The sequence below is a fragment of the Marmota monax genome, unplaced genomic scaffold (assembly GCF_021218885.2).
Source record: "Marmota monax isolate L192 unplaced genomic scaffold, Marmota_monax_Labrador192_F-V1.1 WCK01_AAM20220418_F8-fsc00013, whole genome shotgun sequence".
Lineage (NCBI taxonomy): Eukaryota > Metazoa > Chordata > Mammalia > Rodentia > Sciuridae > Marmota > Marmota monax.
In genome coordinates, this window is record NW_026692202.1 from 19,277,663 (window position 1) to 19,298,929 (window position 21,267).

Consider the following 21,267-nt stretch of genomic DNA (forward strand, 5'->3'; position numbering starts at 1 on the left):
TCAGGAAAACCATACCATTCACAATAACCTCAAAAAATGAAATACTTGGGAATTAATCAAATCAAAGAGGTAAAAGAGAAGCTGGGTGTGGTGGCACATGCCTGTAATCCCAGCAGGTTGGGAGGCTGAGACAGGAGGATTTTTGAGTTCAAAGCCAGACTCAACAATTTAGCAAAACCCTAAGCAACTCAGTGAGACTCTGTCTCTAAAAATATAAAAAAGGGCTGAAAAGACTGGGGATATGGCTCAGTGGTTAAGTGCCCCTGAGTTCAATCTCCAGTATCAGAGAGAGAGAAAGAGAGAGAGAGAGAGAGAGAGAGAGAGAGAGAGAGAGAGAGAGAGAGAGAGCTCTACTGTGAAACTTATAGAACACTGAAGAAAGAAACTGAAGAAGAACTTAGAAGATGGAAAGACATCCCATGTTCTTGGATAGGCAGAGTCAATATTGTCAAAATGGCCATACTGCCAAAAGCAATGTACAGATTCAATGCAAAAATCTTCATCAAAATACCAATGAAATTCTTCACAGAATTAGAAAAAAAAAAACCAATTCTTAAATTCATTTGGAAGAATAAGAGACCCAAAATAGTCAAAGCAATACTAAGCCAAGAAAAGCAAAGCAGGAAGCATCACAATATCTGATCTCAAATTACACTACAGAGCTACAGTAACAAAAACAGCATGGCTGTTTTTGGCATTATAGATATGAAGACCAATGGAACAGAATAGAAGACACAGAGACAAATACAAATACCTACAGCCATGTGATATTTCACAAAGGTGCCAAAAATATATGTTGGAGAAAAGACAGTCTTTTAAACAAATGGTGCTGGGCAAACTGGATATGTCGAAAAATGAAACTTGATCCCTCTCTCTCACCCTGCACAAAATTTAAATCAAAATGGATCAAATACTTAGAAATTAGACCCGAAACCTTGTAATGCTAGAAGAAAACCGAGTCAACACTCCATCATATAGGTGCTGGCATTGAATTCCTTAATAAGACCCCCAAACTGCAAGAAATAAAACAAAGAATCAATAAGTGGGGTGCCATTAAATTAAAAAGCTTCTGTACAGCAAAGGAAATGATTAAATAGCTGAAGAGAGTGCCTACAGATTGGGAGAAAATCTTGGCCAGCTACTTCTCTACAGGGGATTAATATTCCGAATATACAAAGAATTCAAAAAACTTAACACTAAAAAAACAAATAACCTAATCAATAGATGGGCAAAAGAACTAAACAAACGTCTCAAAAGAAACACAAAAGGACAACAAATATGTGAAAAGATGTTCAACATCTCTAGCAATCAGGAAAATGCAAATCAAAACTACACTAAGATTTCATCTCACTCCACTCAGAATGGCAATGATCAAGAATACAAACAATAATAAATAAAAAAAAAACAATAATAAATGCTAGAAAAGCTATAAGGAGAAAGGTTCACTTGTATACTGTTGGTGGGATTGAAGACTAGTACAATCACTATGGAAAGCGTTATGGAGATTCCTCAGAAAACTAGGGATGGCATCCCATATGACCAAGCTATCCCACTCCTTGGTATTTTCCTAAAAAGATCTAAAATGAGCATACTACAGCAATACAGCCACCTCAATGTTTATGGCAGCACAATTCACAATTTTGTAATTATGTTAATCAACCCCAGACACCCATCAATAGATGCATAGATTAAGAAATTGTGGTATATCTGCACGCAGTGGCACACACCTCAGCTTGGGAGGCTGAGGCAGGAAAATCACAAGTTCAAAGCTAGCCTCAGCAATTTAGTGAGACCTCATCTCAAAATAAAATATAAAAAGAGCTGGGGATGTGTCTCAGTGGTTAATCACCCTTGGGTTAAACCCTCAGTGCCAAAACAAAGAAAAAAAGGAAGGATGGATTTTGTGAGAAATATATTGAAATGATCCAAACACACATTTTCTCTCTCATATATAATTATATATGAGAGAGAAAATGTGTGTTTGGATCATGTATATTCTCCATTTCCATCCATTTACTGGTAAATGCCATAATTTCATTCTTTTTTTTTATGGCTGAGTAGAACTCTGTTTTATTTACATATATATATACACACAGAGACATACATATTTGTATGTATGCACTTATGTATATATGTATATGCATGTATGATACATATGTGCATATATATATATGGTGTTCTATTCAGACATAAAAAAAGAATGAAATTATGGCATTTACCAGTAAATGGATGGAAATGGAGAATATGCTAAGTGAAATGACCCAAACTCTGAAACTCAAAGGTCAAATGTTTTCTCTCATATGCAGAAGCTACAGTAAAATAAAGGAAAGGGGGAAGGGAAGGAAAGGATAGGATATCATAAAGATAAAGGGAAGATCCATAATGAAGAAGGAGATTGAGAGACAGAATGGAAGGATGGGAAAGGGCAGGCAATGCAGAATGAATTCTTTAAAAATCCTGTTGTGTGCATATATAAATATTCCACAGGGAACCTCACCTTTATAAATAGGTAAAAAGAACCAATCAGATATAAATAAATAAATGAGCAAAAGGAAGTCTGGTAGAATAGAGAAAGGAATGGACGGAGGACTGGAGGGAAAAGGGGAAATCATGAACCCAACTGAGTTCCATGCATGTATGAGTTTATTGGGATGAATCCAACTATTATGTATAACTATAAAGCTCTAATTTTAAAAAGAATAAAAATTAACCAGATATCCTATTTAAAATCCTATTTTAAAGCATATGTTTTGTAGATGTATTCCTTTCCTTCTAATATCAGCATTTTAAAAACATGTGACTTTGTTATGTTTTTATGTACTAAATTATTGTTTTTACTCCTCAATATTTTTCAGAGTAATCAAACTTTGTAAAAACCTTTACCATTAAGTAATGACACACTTAAGATACTGACTTTTTATTACTTGTATCTAAAATAATACTTCCTGTTCTCTGAGATTATCAATAACAAATAATGTGCTTGTTCTATCTATATAATAACTGATGAAATTTTAAATACTATCAGGAATACTAAATCTTAGTAAAGAAACTCAAATGTGTTTGAGATATACATTGAAATTCAGTACCTAAAAAAGAAGAAGAAGAAAACACGAAATAAGAAATAGAGAGGGCTATAATAAAGTTCCTAAATAATCTTTAAAAAAAAAAAAGAAAGAAAGAGAGAAAGAAAGAGAGAGGGCTAGAGGTGAAGTTCAATGGTGGAACATCCCTGGGTTCAATCTCCAGTCCTGCAAAAACAAATAATATTCAGATGATAGAAAAAAATGTGCTTATAAAATTATCAAAGTACAAAAATTATTAAAAATAATAAGAGGAAGGTTTAAGATATAAATACATATAACTCCAAAAACAAATAATAAATAACATTCATAATGAAATTAAAAATACAACTGTTGCTGGGCATGGTGAGACTCTGTCTCTAAATAAAATACAAAAAAGGATTGGGAATGTGGCTCAGTGGTTAAGTGGCCCTAGATTCACTCCCCAGTACCAAAAAACAAAACAAAACTGTCAAGCCAGGCATAGTGGTGCATACCTGTAATCTTCATGATTAGAGAAGCTGAGGCAGGAGGATCACAAGACTGAGGCCATCCTCGGCAACTTAGTGAAACTCTCAGCAACTCAGCAAGACCCTACCTTAAAATAAAAAATAAAAAGAACTGGTGATGTAGCTCTATGGTAAAACACCCCTGCATTCAATTCTCAATACCAAAAAAAAATTTTTTTAAATAAAAAATAAAAGGGCTTGGGATGTAAATCAGGGGTAGTGCACCCCTGGGTTCAAGTCTCAATACCAAAAAAAGAGGTAAAGAAGAGAAGGAAAAAGGGAAGTAGTGGGGAATGAAATTGAACAAATTATGTGCACATATGAATATGTCATAATGAAGTCCACTATTATATATAAAGCAACAGTAAGAACATTAAAAAGAAGAAGAAGAAAACAGTCCTTTCCTTTTCTCATTTTCCTCACTCTGAAATGGGTTTGACAGCATATATCCTTATAACCACTGGAAGATGTGAAAAAAATATCCAGTGACACCAAAAGACCCAGATTTTCCTAAAAGTAAATGACTCAGTTAATTGCTGATGTTAAATAGCAGATTCTGGTGAGTTTACAAAGCACTGAAATCAAGTTAGGAGCTACAGCTATAAATAATCTAGTCTTGGAAGGGATTGATGTTGTTCAGTTTTCTGGTACTGTTTCCCGTGTGTAGAGCATAATATTTTGTGAAGCCTGGAAATCGAGTCCCTATAAGGAAGATATTGAAAACTGAAAATTCATCTTGGTGATCCTTATGCAATTCATCTTGGTGATCCTTATGCAAGAATGAACATGTACTTTTCTATGTTTTAAATTTCTTCAAAATAAGCAAATAAATTCAATAATTTAATAGATTTGTTTAAAAAGAAAGTTGGTTATAGGAATTTCCTAATTTTTTTCTTTTTCTGTTTTCTTTTGAGGTTCTAGGGATTAAACCAGGGGCACTTAATGACTGAGCCATATCTCTAGCCCCTTTAACTTTATTTTTTAAATTTGAGATAGGGTCTCACTAAGTTACCTAGGGCCTTGATAAATTGCTGAGGCTGGCTTTGAACTTGCAATCCTCCTGCCTCAGCCTCCCGAGCCACTGGGATTACGGGTGTGTATCACCAGGCCCAGCTCTCAGATAATTTTTTACTGTCTTCAAGAGATCGTGTTCTGTCTATAAAATGAAACACTACATAATAAATATGAAAGACAGAACATAGACATGTGAACCGCACTCAGACTTAGGAGGTACTGGTATTTCATAAGCAATCTAGTTTTCATACTAAGTCATTGTGATTCTACATCCTACATGGATTAGAATTATCTGTGCTCTTTAGCCCTTACCAGGTAAGTCACTCTACTCTCTCTATTCTGCTGCACAGAGATGTCTTTGTTCTAAGCAGATAAAAGCCAACAAGGAGCTTGTATTTCATTCAGGAAAAAAGTTTACTATTCACCCATCTCTGTCACAAATAAGTTTCAATAACCTTAACTCTGCACAACAGCCTGGCCCCCAAAGAACACAAACATTGCAAACCTCCTTCACTTTATTTTAAAAACTAGCACTGGTCACTTCTAATAAGCCTGGGGAGTGAGGAAGAACATACATTTATTTTTAGTTATATTTTTACGATATGAATTGTATGAAACTCATATGACAACTATTCACTCTATTAGACAAACTTGCAGGGTATAATGGTTCAAAACCATCATTTCCTATACACTGTACATAAGAGTCCAGAAGGAATGTCGCACTCAGTTCTGCAGCCTATGAAGTTCAAATGAATTACAATATATGAGAGTGTTAATACATTCTTTTTTTTTTTTTTTGGTACTGGGGATTGAACCCAGGGGTGCTTTACCACTGAACTACATCCCCAGCCCTTTCTTAATTTGAGACAGGGTCTCAGCTGAGTTGCTTAGGTCCTCACTAAGTTGCTGAAGTTAGCTTTGAACTTGCAATCCTCCTGCCTCAGCCTCCCCAGTCGCTGGGATTACAAACCCGTGCCAATGCATGAGCCAAGAGCATTTATGCTCTTAGGATGTTTTAATAATGGTCCTAATTTTTCTTTATGAATGAACCCAAAATATCTTTGTTGAACAAATGATACTGAATTATAAGCGAATGAAGACTGCTAAAAAAATTAAATCTTGGGCTGGGGCTGTAGCTCAGTGGTAGAGTGTTTGCCTCGATTATGCTAGGCACTGGGTTCAATCCTCAGCACCACATAAAAATAAATAAATAAAGATATTGTATCCATCTACAACTAAAAAAATATATACATTTTTAAAATTTAAATCTTGGAGGGGGGCGTGTGGCTCAGTGGTAACAAGCACGCTCAGCATGCATGAGCTCCTGGAGTTCATTTCATTCCCAGCCCTGGGGTGGGGGGGGGGAAGGTTAAAATGAGGCCATAGAGTGGGCTCTTATCCAGTATAACTGGTCAGATTAGGACAGACAGACAGAGACACCATGGAGGGGCTGCACAGAGCAAAGACCGTATGTGAATATACAGCCAGAGGGTAGCCATCTGCAAGCCAAGGAGAGAGGCCTCGGAAGAAACCACTTCTGCTGACACCTTGATCTTGAACTTCTAGTCTCCAGAACTGTGAGAACATACATTTCTGTTATTTAAGCCATCCAGGATGTAGTTAGCAAACTAATATAGAGGGTAAACCCAAAAATTTTTTTTAAAAATCTTAAGAGACATAACAAAAACATTTGAAGAAATAACACTGTAGTGCCTAAAAATGCAGGCAGGGCTGGAGGTGTAAATCAGTGGTAGAGCACTAGCCTGGCACACATGATCCCTTGGGTTTGATCCCCAGCACTAGACTCACACCAAGAATCATACAGGAAGTCTTAGCTTGACATGCTTCCAATATGCACAAATTCAGTTCCACAATTCAGTTGACTTCCACAAATTTTATAGCATATTAACTTTGAAAAAATTCATGAAGCACAGACTTCACTAACAACTCTTCAGGCTACAGATCATGTAATTAATAGATGTGTATCACCATCAGGGGCCAATCATGTCACTCCTTTCAAAGCTGCTCATGATGGGTCACTCCTCACCTGCTCTCAGTTCAACAACAGCAAACCATGGATTCGTGTTGCCTCCTAGTCTTCCAAGGATAAACCCACGTAACATTTTACAAAAATGAATAATAAAAAGGGGAAATTGGCCAATACTGATGAAAGTACAGCCAAGAAATGCAAAAGGATAGCACTGGAAGTGAAACGTGAATGGAAAGTAAAGAGTTACGGAAGAAACCACTGGCCCTGGAAATGTTGGCACCACCACCACTGGAAGACCCTAGATGTGCACCCTGAGGAACTTAATGAAGAGGATTGACCCATGCACATGAGAAAAGTGGTCGAGATTTTTAAAATGAAGAAATGACATCAGCAAAAATTCATTGAAGGAACCCTTGCAAATACTTCACAACACTGAAAACACAAAGGATAAAATGTTGAAGATGGATTCAAACTTCCAAGGGAGTGTGAAAATTCATGAAGCCATACCAAACATGCTTGTTGTGTGTTATAAGTTATATGGTAAGAAAAAAGAAGTCAAGCACTGTTCAAACTACTCTCTTTTACAAAGAAATACAAGAGTTCAAGAGTTTGGTTTTTTTTAATTAGTTTTTAGTTTTAGTTGGACACAATACCTTTATTTTATTTATTATTTATTTTTATGTGGTGCTGAGGATTGAACCCAGGGCCTTGCAATATGTTAGGCACATACTCTACTGCTGAGCCACAACCCCAGCCACAAAAGTTCAATTCTTAATGTCCTTACTATTTGAAATGACGATGTACAAAATATCACTATTTCTTCATTTCCCTATGTACTTAAGACAGTAAGAGGGCTTTTAATGTTCTGATACTTTTTTTTTTAAAGATCCCAGAAGAAGAGCAATGTTCCTCACTGGTACTGAAGCAGCTCTTAGGGTTTCAGCATACAACATCCTTTTTACAGTACCACAGTATCATCCAAAGCAAGCACTGCCTGTAGTCACTTTTGGTGGCTGAGAAGAAGTTATGAAGGGATTGGACATAGGAGAGGCTTCTGGGATAACTGGCTAAGTTCTACTTCCTGACCAGAGTGCAGGTTACAAGGGTATTTGCCTTTCAGTAATTTGTTAAGCAAAAACAATGTCACTGTGACTTAAATCCATGGGAGCAAGGGAGTAGTCAATGAGAACCAGTCTGAAAAATCATTCCACTAGTTACCTTTCTAAGAAAAAAGAAAAGCCTAGCCACAGAAGTTGGAAAGATATTGACAGAGGGCACAAAGGCTGCTGTCAGACATGAAACCAGAACCCAGGTCCTGCGTGGGCAGCCAAGCTGCTCTCCTCTCTCTAAAGTCTGCCAGTCTTTCATGAAACAGACTTCCCGTAAAGGGCACCTTTATTGTCCATTTCCAAGCAAGGTAATTCAGCCAGGTATGAATGTGGAGGTGTTTTCAGATGCATTCCTTAATGCTAACCACAAAGGAAAAAATAAATAAATAAATAAATAAATAAATAAGGAGGTGGAGAGTGAGTCAACGACCTCAAAAAAATTTTTTTTAAGTATTTTTCAGGTGGAAGGATTAGGCTCAATTCAGAAGAATGAGACAGTTTTCCTTCCTGGTGCCAGCACAACACACTCAGCCTTAATGAACATCATTTATTCTCTGGGGCTCAGGCAACTCTGCTGTGGATGTATGATATGAGCAGTTTATAATCAATACTTGGCCTTTCCTTCTAGATCAAGTATTATAAATAACATTATCTCTTATCTTAAATACCCCCATAGCCTCTTATGTTGCTTTTTTAGTACAAATCCATGAGGTATCACATAGCTTCTATTTGTTCAGGTCTGGGGAATATGTTTTCACTGTGAACACATTTTTCATTAACACTAATGAGAAGTATACCTTATGTAACTGGGATATCAACTTCCATCCAATTTAGTTGGCGTAAATTCAGAACATACACTAAATGTCTCTTAAGATTTATTCTCTTGCTCTTAAAGTAAATGTCCCTGACATTAAGGGACTTTCAAAAAGGTAGGAGGAGGAGGATGTAATAAAAATCTGCACAGAAATCTGGAGGCAAAATTGGATACAATATTTTATGTTCTATCTTTATAGACACAAAAATATGGTCACTACTAACACAATCAGTAAATTGTAAGTACAGTGTTAGTGTTTTTGATTTTTTACCAAAGGAAGAATATAAATTTTTCAATTTATGATTTAAAAAGACAGAGATGTCCTGAACGCTAAGACAATTGGGTTCTAGCATTTCAAAATAATAATCAGTTTTTAAAGATACATCACCAGGCACAGTGGCTAATCCTAGCTACTCAGGTGGCTGAGGCAGGAGGATGGCAAGTTTGAGCCCAGCCTCCGCAACTTAGTGAGACACTGGCTTAAAAAGAAAAATTAAAATGGCTGGGGATGCTGGGTTGTGGTTCAGTGGTAGAGCACTTACCTATCATGTGTGAGACACTGGGTTCAATCCTCAGCATTGCATGTAAATAAATAAAATAAAGGTCCACTGACAACTAGAAAAAAATATATTTTAAAAAAGAGGGCTGGGGATGTAGTGTAGTGTATTTATTTATTGAACCAAAGGACACTTTGGTTCAATAAATAAATAAAGATACACACTGTTTCCTTCAAAATGGTCTTCTCTTCAGGATTTAGTAATAGAAAGGCAGCAGGGCGGGGGTGGAATCTGAACTCTAGAGAGAAATTAGATCTGCCACACATTTTGGAGGGAGTGGAAATGATCATTATTAAAAGAATACTTTAATAATATTTTATAGAATTTTTTAGATCCCTATTAGCAAGGGCTTTTGAAATCAATCTCCCCACGTGTCTCCCAACAGGAAGGTATTTAATTAGCTGTAAGTCCTTCATTAGATGATAAAGTGTTTTATTATACTTCAAAGTACAAAATGCCCTGGCTTATGCCAACTAAACATCCTGGTTTTATTTCAGCAGAATAGCAAAGATGCAAAGTGGTTTAAAGAAACTAATCCTCAGCTGTTTTTGTCTTTTGCGATGCTGAGGACAGAACCCAAGAACTTGAGCATGCTAGGCAAGCACGCTATCTCTGACCTTCACCCCAACTCTGATCCTCATTTAAAACAGTGCTTCTGAACAGCAGGAACATAACATCAATCATATAAAGTATTGAAGGTGTGAGGTTCTTGATTCGTCTAGTTTTATTTATTTATTTATTTGGTGTTGGTTTGGGTTTGAGATGTTATTTTACTTTGATAAATAACTTTCTCCACATGGTATAAAAACTCAACATGCACCAGAGGATTTTGCTGTTATTCATTACTGGTTTTGCAGCTCTTCCCCAAGATTGTGAACAATATATGTGGAGAAAAACAAAGGCTTCAGTGAGCAAGTCACTCACTCCGTATCATGTAACCCCAGAATAATACCTTGTGGAAACTAAGACATTACAAACAATTAAGCAATATTTTTTTGCGGGGGGGGGGGTGGTTACTGAGAATTGAACCCAAGGGCTCTTAACCACTGAGCCACATCCCAATCCCTTTTAATTTTTTTTATTCTGAGGCAGGGTATTGCTAAGTTGCTTAGGGCCTCACTAAGTTTCTGAGCATGGCTTGAACTTCTGATCCTCCTGACTCAACCTCCCCAGCCACTGGAATTACAGGTATACAACCCCCGCACCCCCACCAAGCATCCATTCTTAAAGCACCTGTTAAGTACCAGGACTTCAGTTCCACCACTCATCACAACTCCTTCTGCCATTAACTCTTTTAATTAGTTGTAACTCCTTCATTACATAATAGAAAGCTAATGGGAAGATAAATTAAGTAACTTGTTCAAGTTCATTTTATTTAACTCTAAAATTGCTTTATTTTAAAGCCAAACTCAGTACGATCCAAAGCAAGCACTTCCTGTAGTCACTTTGGGTGGCTATGGGTGGGAGGTGGTACCATGGATTAAACTCAGGGGCACTTGACCACTGAGCCACATCCCCAGCCCCATTTTGTATTTTATTCAGAGACAGAATCTCACTGAGTTGCTTAGCACTTCACTTTTGCTGAGGCTGGCTTTGAACTCGTGATCCTCCTGCCTCAGTCTCCCTAGTCCCTGGGATTATAGGCGTGCACCACCACACTTGGCCTGCAATTAACTCTTTCCTTGATTTTAAAAAGAGCTGGCCAGCCCAAGGTCACGGTGCTAATTTTAGTTTTCACTTATTCGCTTTTAGCATCAAGAGGCATTTTGAGCTCCATTGTAAACCACTCACATTGGCTAAAGCCCTGGTGCTGATTTTCCTATTGCTATTTCTGTTAGGAAGCAAAGCAGCAGCTGTCTCTGGGAGAGCTCAGGCAGCTGATTTATAGGATTTGCCCCTGCTCCACTCGGAATGCTGATGATTAACTCCACGGGGCATTCCCCTCTTGGTTCCAAGCTCTCCTATCAAGTAGGCACAGTTTTGATGCTGGTTGAGACAAGAAGCATATCTAGAGCTGCCAAACTATTTTTAGGGCACAAAAGACAAGTTGCTGCAAGGGTTTGAGTAATTTAAGTGTGGACCACAGGCCACCTACCTCAGAAACTGGGGTGCTTGTTAAATGTGTACCTTACCAGACCTACTCAGTCAGAATCTAGGGAGTGTGGCTAAGAATCCTTGAATTTTAATAGACCCCCAGGTGACCCTTCCACATGATAAGTTTGGAAAGCATTGGTATAAGGAAGCTAAATGGAAGATAGAAAGCTAATGGGAAGATAAATTAAGTAACTTGTTCAAGTTCATTTTATTTAACTCTAAAATTGCTTTATTTTAAAGCCAAACTCAGAAGTTCAAGGATAATGCCTTTTCTCTCATATGTGGAAGCTAGCGAGAGAGGAAAAAGAAGAAGGGACAGGGATTTCATGAAAAGCAAAGGGAGATAAATAGAAGAAAGGGAGCAGGAGGTGGGAGGAGGGGAGAGAGGAGGAAAGTGCAGGAGAGTGATATGAGTCAATGTATATTATTATATTGTGCACATGTACAAATAAGTAATGACAAATCCCACCATTGTGTACAACTATAATGCACCAATTAAAAATGTGGAAAAAATTAAATAGAATCACTTTATTTTAACTACTTCATCAGGTAGATTTTATTATCCCTACTACTCTAGTGAGATAACAGTGCGCCAGAGAGATTAAGTAGGCTCAAACTAGGAGCATAGTTACTTTCATAGTCCTTGTGAAGGGGTCAGCAAAGATTTTCCTGTTAATTAACAGATAGTAGAGCTGGGGCTGTGGCTCAGTGGTAGAGTGCTAGCTTAGCACGTGAGAGGCACTGGCACCACAGAAAAAAATAAATATATAAAATAAAGGTATTGTGTCCAACTACAACTGAAAAAAAAAATAACAGATAGTAGCTGGGCATGCTGACACATGCCTGTAATCTCAGGCACTAGGGGGGCTGAGGCCACAGGATCACAGTTTGAGGCCAGCCTCATCAATTTAGTGAGACCCTGTCACAAAATAAAAAATAAAAAGGTCTGGGGAAGTAGCTTGGTGATAAAGTACTCCTGAGTTCAGTCCTCAGTATCATAAACAAAACAAAAAACAGAGAGTAAATATATTTAGACTTATGAACCATGTGGTATCTATTTCTGCTACTCAGCTCTGTCATAGCGTAAAAGCAGCTTTAGACAGTATGCAAAGGAATGAGTATGGCTGTGTTCCAATAAAACTTTATTTACAAAACAGACAGTGAACTAGATTTGGCCCATGACTATAATTTGCTGACCACTGATCTAACGTATCTCCCCAATTCCTGACCCCTGTTGTATCCTGCTGGAGATATAACCCAGAGTTTTATGCCTGTTAGGCTAATGCTCTTACTACATTCCCAGCTCCCTGGTCAAGCATATCTTTAATTCCAATGAAGGATAACAGAATATGCCACCCCAAAATATGCCACTTTGGCTACGAATTTATACACACACACACACACACACACATATATACACACACATACACACACAAACACTTATTTTGAGACAGAATCTCGCTAAATGGCTTAGGGCCTTACAAAGTTCCTGAACCTGGTCTAGAACTTGCAATTCTCCTGCCTCAGCCTCCTGAGTCTCTGAGATTACAGGTATGAAACACCATAGCTGGCCAAGGATTATTTTAAATTGAAGGTAACTGAAAGATTTAGACAAAAGAAAAAACTCTCCATCCTCTCCCTATTAGCTTAAAAGTAGGCCATAAATTTACAGAGATGTCCCTCCTGCCCTCTATACCAGGAAGAATCTTTGATTAGATTCTTACAAGCCTGGGGTGACACCAGAGGACTCTATATAACAAACTGTATTAAGTAGCCTTTATCTACCATATCTTTCCATACATTTGCCTTCCAACAGTTTACGGCCCCTAAAGACTTGAGGTCCTTTTTCTTTGTCCTGACAAGAAAAAGAGAGAGAGAATTTTATTTATTTTTTAGTTATTGGCGGACACAACATCTTTTTTTGTATGTGGTGCTGAGGATCGAACCCAGGCCACATGCATGCCAGGCGAGGGAGCTACTGCTTGAGCCACATCCCCAGCCCTGTTGGTTCTTTCTTGAAGGTGCCATAAAAGCCAAAGTTCTAACTCCTGCCCCTTTTCTCTCTTTCTCTCCTTCTTTCTTTCTTTCTTTCTTTTTTTTTTTTTTTTGCTCTATATTCCCAGCCCTTTTAATTTTTAATTTTTATTTTGAGTCAAGTACTTACTAAATTGTTGAAACTGGCCTGGAATTTGCAATCCTCCTGGCTCAACTTTGTTTCCCTTCCAAAGTAAAAATATAAGCTGGGATTATAGGTGTGTGCCACCACATCTGGCTCTAAACCCCCATTTTTTTTTTAGTTGTTGATAGACCTTTATTTTATTTATTTATAAGCAGTGCTAAGAATCAAACCCAGTGCCTCACTCATGCCAGGCAAGTGCATTACCACTGAGCCCCACCCCAGCTCCATAAATCCTCATTTTGAGAGTTACTCTTTCTCTGAGTTTTCACCCATTGATATATGAAATATACATTTTAAATAAACTTCCCTTTTTTTCTTGTTAATTTGTCTTTTGTTACAGGGCTCCCAGCTGAGAATTTACAAGAGTAGAAGGAAAATTACTTTTTCCTTCCCTACACATGCATGGACACCATGAAACATAACAATTTTTAAAATTTATGATTTCCTGGGCACAGTGCATGTAGTCCCTGCTGCTCAGGAGGCTGAGGCAACTACTTGAGCCCAGGAGTTCCAAATTAGTATGGGCAACACAGTGGAAACCCCATATTTAAAAAAAAAATTTTTAAGTAAATTTTAAAAATTATTTGGACTTTTTTTTTGGTAGAACAGCCAAATCCTAACTATTAATGGATAAATGAAACATTATTATAATTTTTGTACATCACTAAAGTTTCTCCATGACTAACTGGGTATTGGGATCTTCTTTTAATCCCAAATATGTCCCATTTGTAGCTGTCAGATGCTGGATATTGCCAAATGGCACCCTCATAGGTTCAAATTTGCTCCAAGCAAATCAGGTCCAGAATTTACAATTTTAGCTTCCTATAAGAGCTAACAAGTAAAAATGACACATTTTATGGTTATGTAATACATTCCATGGCAAGAATTTTTTTTTAAGGGGAAAAAAGTTTCACACTAGCCTCTGCCAGCAACTTGAAGTAGTTTTAAATTTTTATGATAACATTCATGAAGCCATTAAGACATGCATATTCTTGTTCTTTGCTAATCTTCCTCTGCTCCATCTTTCTCAAATGTACAATACTCTACATGGTTGGATGACTCTGAGTAAATGAAGTACGCTTCATTTCCTAAAAAATGTTTGAACCTAAATGACTTAATCCCAATTTTATTTGTTCTTAAAGCAATTACGATACAATTATTTCCTGCATGAAAGTCTCATCCATAACTTAGACTATGAAGGTAGTGTGTGTGTGTGTGTGTGTATGTCTGTATGCACACACATTCATGTGTTTGAAAAGTGGGAAATAAATTATAGGAAGGCAGTTGCAATTATTTGATCCACAAAAAAGACTACCCTGTTTGTATAAAGATTGTTACTTATCCACCAAGTGTTCTGTTTCCCTTCCAAAGTAAATGATTTTACATAGAAACAGCTGCCCAGGCAGGGATTCTATTTCCCAACCTCTTTGAATCTAGGTAGGGCCATGCAACTGGTTTTGAAAGGTGGGATGTGAGCAGAAGTGAGGCATTTCACTAGCTGAAGATATTCAATGTAGTATTTCGCTTCCATCCTTTCTTTCCCCTTGTAGTGACTTTGGAGGCTACAGGTTGAAGATGATAGCATCTCAAGAAGTAACGTACTGGGCTAGGGCTATAGCTCAGTGGCAGAGCTCTTGCCTAGCATGAGTGAGGCACTGGGTTCAAGCCTTAGTATCAGATAAAAATAAACAAAATAAAGGCATGCTGTCCTTCTACAACTACAATTTAAAAAAAAACTTTTTAATTAAAAAAAAATAAAAAGAAGGAAGGAATATTGATCCCTGAGTCATATGAAGGAGAGCTACCCAACCTGGAATAACCAACTTGAATTTTGTGTGAGCTAGTAATAAACTTTCCATGGATTAAGCCATTGAGATTTGGAAATGTTTGTTATAGCAGGTAACCTATCTTAAAAGAATGTATACATGTTGATGAAAGAGTTAAATCATAAATCATGATTCACTAAAGGGTGTGTTCTTTTTTTTCTTTCAGTACTGAGGATTGAAATAAAAAATAAGAAGGTCTGGGGATGTCGCTCAGTGGTAAAGTATCCCTGAGTCCCACTAAGCTATATCCCCAGTCCATTTAATTTTTTATCTTGAGACAGGGTCTCACTAAGTTGCTACAGCTGGTTTAGAATTTCTGATCCTCCTGCTTCAACCTTTCTAGACTCTGCAATTACAGTCATGCCCCACCATTCCAGGCTCATTAAATGCTTTCTAAGATGAATGTAAATATTGAGGAATTGTGTATATGAAAAGGCTTGCAAGCTGCCAATATTTGTTACATTGGTTAAGTCCAAAACCAGTCTCAATAACTGGAAAGTCCTATTTATAAAGTAAATTCTAACTGACATTTGACATCTTTTCTAACAATATATAAATGCTTGGCTTGCAAGGTAGAATGTGTTATATGATATACTTACAATACATTTGAAACATAAAGTGTAAATCAGAAGACAATCTTAAAAATTAAATTTCCCCTCCCCAAGGCAGAAATTACTTATCTTCAGGGGCCAGAGGTGTGGCTCAGTAGTAGAGCACTTGCCTAACTTGTAGAAGAACCTGGGCTCAGTCCCCAACACCACAAAAATTAAAGAGAGAGAGAGAGAGAGAGAGAGAGAGAGAGAATGTTCAACTTCAGTCATTAGTACCAGCTTCACCCGTTTTCCACAGCTGTGTCCGTCACATATTATTGTTTAGTTCATATTTTTCTGGAGCCTGAGGTGGGTGGGAGAGATGAGCGGTTGTGAGGCTGACTCTTGCCCAGATCCACAGCTGCACAATGTAGGCCTAAAATGGTTCGCTCTGGGACTTCTGACCCTTGAAGAATAGGGCCTGGAGTTTTTGGAATTCAGGTGATTGACCAGAGGCTCTGAGAAAAAAGAACCATTCAGGCTTTTTCCAGGTTTGAGCAGAAAGAAAGCCTCAGGAAGCTGGGAGAAGATACACCAGAGAACCCAAAAGGGCCAAGATGCCTAAGTGAAGGAGCCTATTATGGGGTGGGTACAACTCTGTAAACAAAGTTTTCTTGCAGTGCTTATTAAAGCCTTTTTTGAGTCAGAGAACCACTTGAGAATCTGATGAAAGCTTTGGAACTTCTTCCCCCTCAAACATACATGTGAACATTCACGCAAACACTTAAACATAATTTCGGGGAGCTCTAAGAGCATGCAGATCTCACTGAAGAATCCTAGGTTAGAATTTTCTATTTTAGTGGGATATTTAAAGCTTAACCTCAGCTTTGTACAGAAAATAAGAGGGAACTTAGTTATTTCTTGACAAGAGATGAATAGGAGGTGGGGAGGGGAAGTAATGTCATTACTGGGCTCTCTGGTCATCATGTATTATCCCTCATCTCAGTGACATGATATAGTCCAGTAGTGGGGCATCACTAACAGAATTTTTTTTTTTACTTTTTTAAATTTTTATTTTGAAATAACTGTTTCACACAGAAGTTGCAAAAATTGTATACAAACTCCTCATTCTGTGCTTTCCCTGGTAACCATCATTCCTTCCGTTTCCTGGAATTTGACTACTCTAGATTGAGTGCCTCATATAAACAGAATCATAGAGTATTTATCCTTTTTTGACTAGCTATTTCACCTAGCATTAACATCTTCCAGGTTAAAGTACTATTTTGCAGCCCTTGACTGGGTGTTTTGCAACTGTAACAAATTTGTAGGGCAACTTAGGACATTGGACAATTTCAATAGAACTCTGTACTGAACTACTTGTTCAACCGCTGAACCCACTGGAGCTAATTCAGGGTTCCTACATTAAATCATGTTGCAGCCCTCTTGATGACATCATGTCTTTGCAAAGGTGGTTGTGTGACAAAAAGTAAGTGCTGTGGAAAAATGAATGTGGAACAGGAAATGAAAGTAGCAATGTCCAATCCGTTCCCAGGATTTGAGTAGTACAGGCATGCACATCCTGTTATTGTGGTTATTTATAAATAATATAAAACATTTCTCTCTATGTTTATGTATATTATTTTTTCAAATAGCATCTAAGTGGTTAGGATATAATGACTTGGTTGTTTGCACCTACCACCACTAACTACCTCAACCTAGAGGCACTGTGAAAAAAATTACTCAGACACTAAGAACCAAAAATGGGAGGGTTTGCCTTAACTGGAAAGTCATGGAGTTGTGAAAGATGCACTAAAGAGAGCTGTGTGATCCTGAGGAATTAACTTAAAACAAAGACCATTAACAAAAATATAATAACCAGGAAAAAAGAATTTGGGTTAAAACCCCTTTTAAAGGTCATTCTCAGTCAACTTAATCCTTCAAATCTCATACAATGCCCACTGGATAATTTGTATTAAACAAAAACAAAAACTTCTAAAGCATATGCATACAAATTACTGTTTTTCCATTCTTAGGGACTCAAGCAAAGCTTTTAAAATTACAGCCTCCAAGCTATACTGGAAGAGACAGAGCCTCCCCTACACAGACAGAACACACCCTTGGAGTCTGTGCCAAGAAAACAGGAGAGAAATCTTGACAAAGAAATCCTGACTCTACATGAGGAGAACTAGGCCATCACAGCACTTGGAGATTTAAAGTTTTTCTGTGGTTTGCATCTTTCTCTGAATACCCTGCTTTTAACTTTAGAATGCTCCAGATTACTGGGGGAAATGCTTATTTGGAAACTTGCTTTCCAGGGAGTTTTTCATTTAAGATATTATATGTGAAAGGCAAGGAAAACTGTAACAAAAAATCCAGAACAGTGGTACCTTGGGAGAGTAAGGGAGAAGTGAGTGGAAGGTCACAAGGAGGAGCATTCAGAGACTCCAAGAGCCCAGGGATGCTCTAGTTCTTCAGCTGGGTGATGGGTAGCTGGGTGTGTTCTATTGTTAATCTTGAAATTGTACCTCTAAGTATCACAGAGACAGCACCAGAATCTTCTGCATTGGAGGGAGGGCCTTGGGAGTTGCAAGAATGCCTTGCTACTGATTTGAGACTATCACAAGCAGACTACTTTTACTTAGAGTATGTTTCTTTGGAGAAGTTGATGGGTTTACAGTGGAGGCTAAGGATAATTTTTGATGCCACCATGAATAAGCAAGGAGTTAACAAATAAGCATTTTTTTTTCACCAACATTGGTTTATTCCACCCAACACTGAGCAACTAGTTGTTTGCTGGTCTCTTTACTACCTCTTCTCCTTCTTCTGCCCTCTCCTCCTCATTTATGACCCAGAGGGTAGAAAATCCAATTATAATCTGTATTCCTTATTTATTAATTTATTTATTTATTTTGTGTACCAGGGATTGAACTCAGAGGCACTCAACCACTGAGCCACATCCCCAGCCCTATTTTATATTTTATTTAGAGACAGGATCTCACTGAGTTTTGCTAAGGCTGACTTTGAACTCGTGATCCTCCTACCTCAGCCTCCTGAGTCAATGGGATTACAAACGTGTACCATCATGCCCAGCATATTCCTAATTTTTTAAAATTTATTTATTTATTTTAATTAGGTATATATAACAGTAGAATGCATTTTGATTCATTATACACAATTGCAGCACAACTTTTCATTTTTCTGATTGTACAGGATGTAGCATTGCACCATATGTGCAGTCATACATGTACCTAGGGTAATGATGTCCATCTCCTTCCACTATCTTTACTGCCCCTATACCACCTCCCCTCTCCTCCCTCCCCTTTGCCCAATCAAAGTTCCTCCATTTTTCCCATTCCCCCCCACCCATTATGGATCAGCATCCCATATTCCTAATTAAAAAAAAAAAGTCTATTTACCATATGCTAAGCCAAGCCAAGCACATATTAAGGATAAGAAGAAATTAAACATGTATAGTAGACACACTTAAGACAGCAGGAACAACAAGGTTGTTGTTGCTATTTTAAGGATGAGAAAGCCTCACTCAGTGTCAGGCTTGAACCCATGTATGCTGGTCTTCATTCCTCAAGCTTTTTTTCACTTACATTGACTTTATAGATGTTATTTTTTAAGGTACGGAGGATTGAACCCAGGGGCACTTAACCACAGAGCCACATCCCCAGCTCTTTAAATTTTTTATTTTACTACAGGGACTTGCTAAATTGCTGAGGCTGGCTTTGGACTTGGGATCCTCCTTTCGAGCCTCCCAAACCGCTGGGATTATAGGCGTCCGCCGCCACGCCCAGCTAACAGATTTATCTTAACATGATCATCATCATCCAACAGGTTCACAAAAAAGATGCCTACAACAATACTTTGAAGTTATGTATGATACCTCCAGTTTACAATTCTAGAAACTAGGGCATAAAGGCGTGGGTTTCCAAAGACACACACCTAAGAATTGATGGTGTCAAGACTAAATCTCATGACTCCAAAGCAGATCATCATCATCATCATTATCTCTTCCTCCTCCTCCTGTGTGCGTGTGTGTGTGTGTGTGTCTGTGTGTGTGGTGCTGGGCAAAGTGAACCTCCTAACCAGCACCTGAACCTTCTTTAGGAAAAACAGTCTTGACCAGATCGACAAAATTCAAGTCACTCACTCATGGGTCACAAATAATACTTCACTTTTCCAGTCTCCCAAAGCTACCTGAAGCACCGCACTTAAATCCCCAAGACAAGTGTCAGTAAAGTGATGTTTGAACCCAAACAGACAACACGGTCACTTCCTGGCTCCCGGGAGATACCACTTGCTGAATTCTATAGAGCTGGGACTTCAGCGGGGGTCTCGACCATCCCCCGGGAAGACCCCCATCTCCCGGCACCCTTTACAGTTCTCTAAGGTGGCGGGGAAATGAGGTGGGGAGGGGACTGGCTGTGGGCGCGTCGGAGCCCAGCGGGGTCACGCCAAGCCCTGTCCGTAGGCCAGGGGACGGCGACAGAAGAGGACCTCCTTTCCTCCCGCGGCCAGCCGCCGCGCGGTGAAGAGGTACGTGGTGACCTGTCCCCCAGCCCCCAGCCCCCAGCCGTCCTTCGCACACACCAGTTTCTGCAAACTCCGAGGGCTTACTGGAGAAAAAGGAGAGGGGTGAGCGAAGAAGAGAAAGTTCTCTGTCCACCCACCTCCGGCCCAAAGTGCCATATTCTAAGGAGGCAACTGAGGCAAAGCAAAAGGGGGGAGCAGGGAGACACCCGCTTCCCGGGCTTTCCCCGAGGCCTCAGGACTGGGGCAACGCGCTGGGTCCGGGTCCTCTCCCCATAGTCCGCGATCTGAGGGCGCCCAGGGAGCAGCAGCAGCTACCGAGCCTTGGACTAGTCCTCCCAGGATCAGAGGCGCCCTGGGAGTGAGGGGCGCCCAATCTCGAATTAAGGGGGCTCTCCAAGGGACCCAGCGAGGTCTCACGGTACCTTTCTCTCCCGCGCCGGAGGTTCACGCCGCAGGAACCGATGCCCGTTACAGGGTAGGAACCGATCGGACCGACTCCCCCCTGGCTCGGCGGCCCCCGGGCCTCGGCGCAACTCAGCGCCGCCGCCTCCAGCCGCCCGCACGCCCCTCAGCGCTCGCGGCTCCCGCAGGTTACCTGTGGCCGAGCCCGCCGCGCCCGCAGAGCGCAGGGCCCTCCGCCCCGCCCCGTCCCACCCCGCCCGAGGCTCCTAAACTGGGGCCGCAGCGCCCCGCAGCGGCCTGCTGGAGCACTGTGGGGGGGCCGGGGTGACAGCGGGACCACCAAAGCCCTCGGGGCTGCTCAGCATTTGTTCCCTGCTGGGGCGCCCAGCCTTGGGCCAAAGAGGCCTCCTTCTGAATAGTGGAAGGGAGCCTGGAGTAGGACTAGGTTTTCCGTTCAGGGCTTGCCAGGTGACTGAGGGAATTAAGACAAACCTCCAATCCTCAACCTGTAGGCAAGTGGATGTTTCTATTACATCCAGAGTTCACTTGACTGGGGCCGGCTCAGCGGAAGCTAAACAACAGCAATGAATGACTCAGGCTCATTGAAGTAGCTGGAGAAGGGAAGGAAAGACTTTATTTCAA

At 39.5% G+C, this 21,267-nt stretch overlaps 1 protein-coding gene across 4 annotated transcripts in view; it reads right to left on the bottom strand.

Annotated features, from left to right (window-relative positions):
• The window catches only part of Ankrd6 (ankyrin repeat domain 6), a 190,412-nt gene extending 169,617 nt beyond the window's left edge, over positions 1-20,795 (bottom strand). For 3 of the 4 annotated variants that reach the window (XM_058575704.1, XM_046431472.2, XM_046431461.2), the window contains exon 1: positions 20,646-20,795. The gene's annotated coding sequence lies outside the window, so the exon portion shown is untranslated. Of the gene's footprint in view, positions 1-3,556; positions 3,658-20,645 lie in introns of all 4 variants that reach the window. The other variant, XM_058575695.1, reaches the window with a different exon arrangement.
• Between the last annotated feature and the right edge of the window lie 472 nt (positions 20,796-21,267).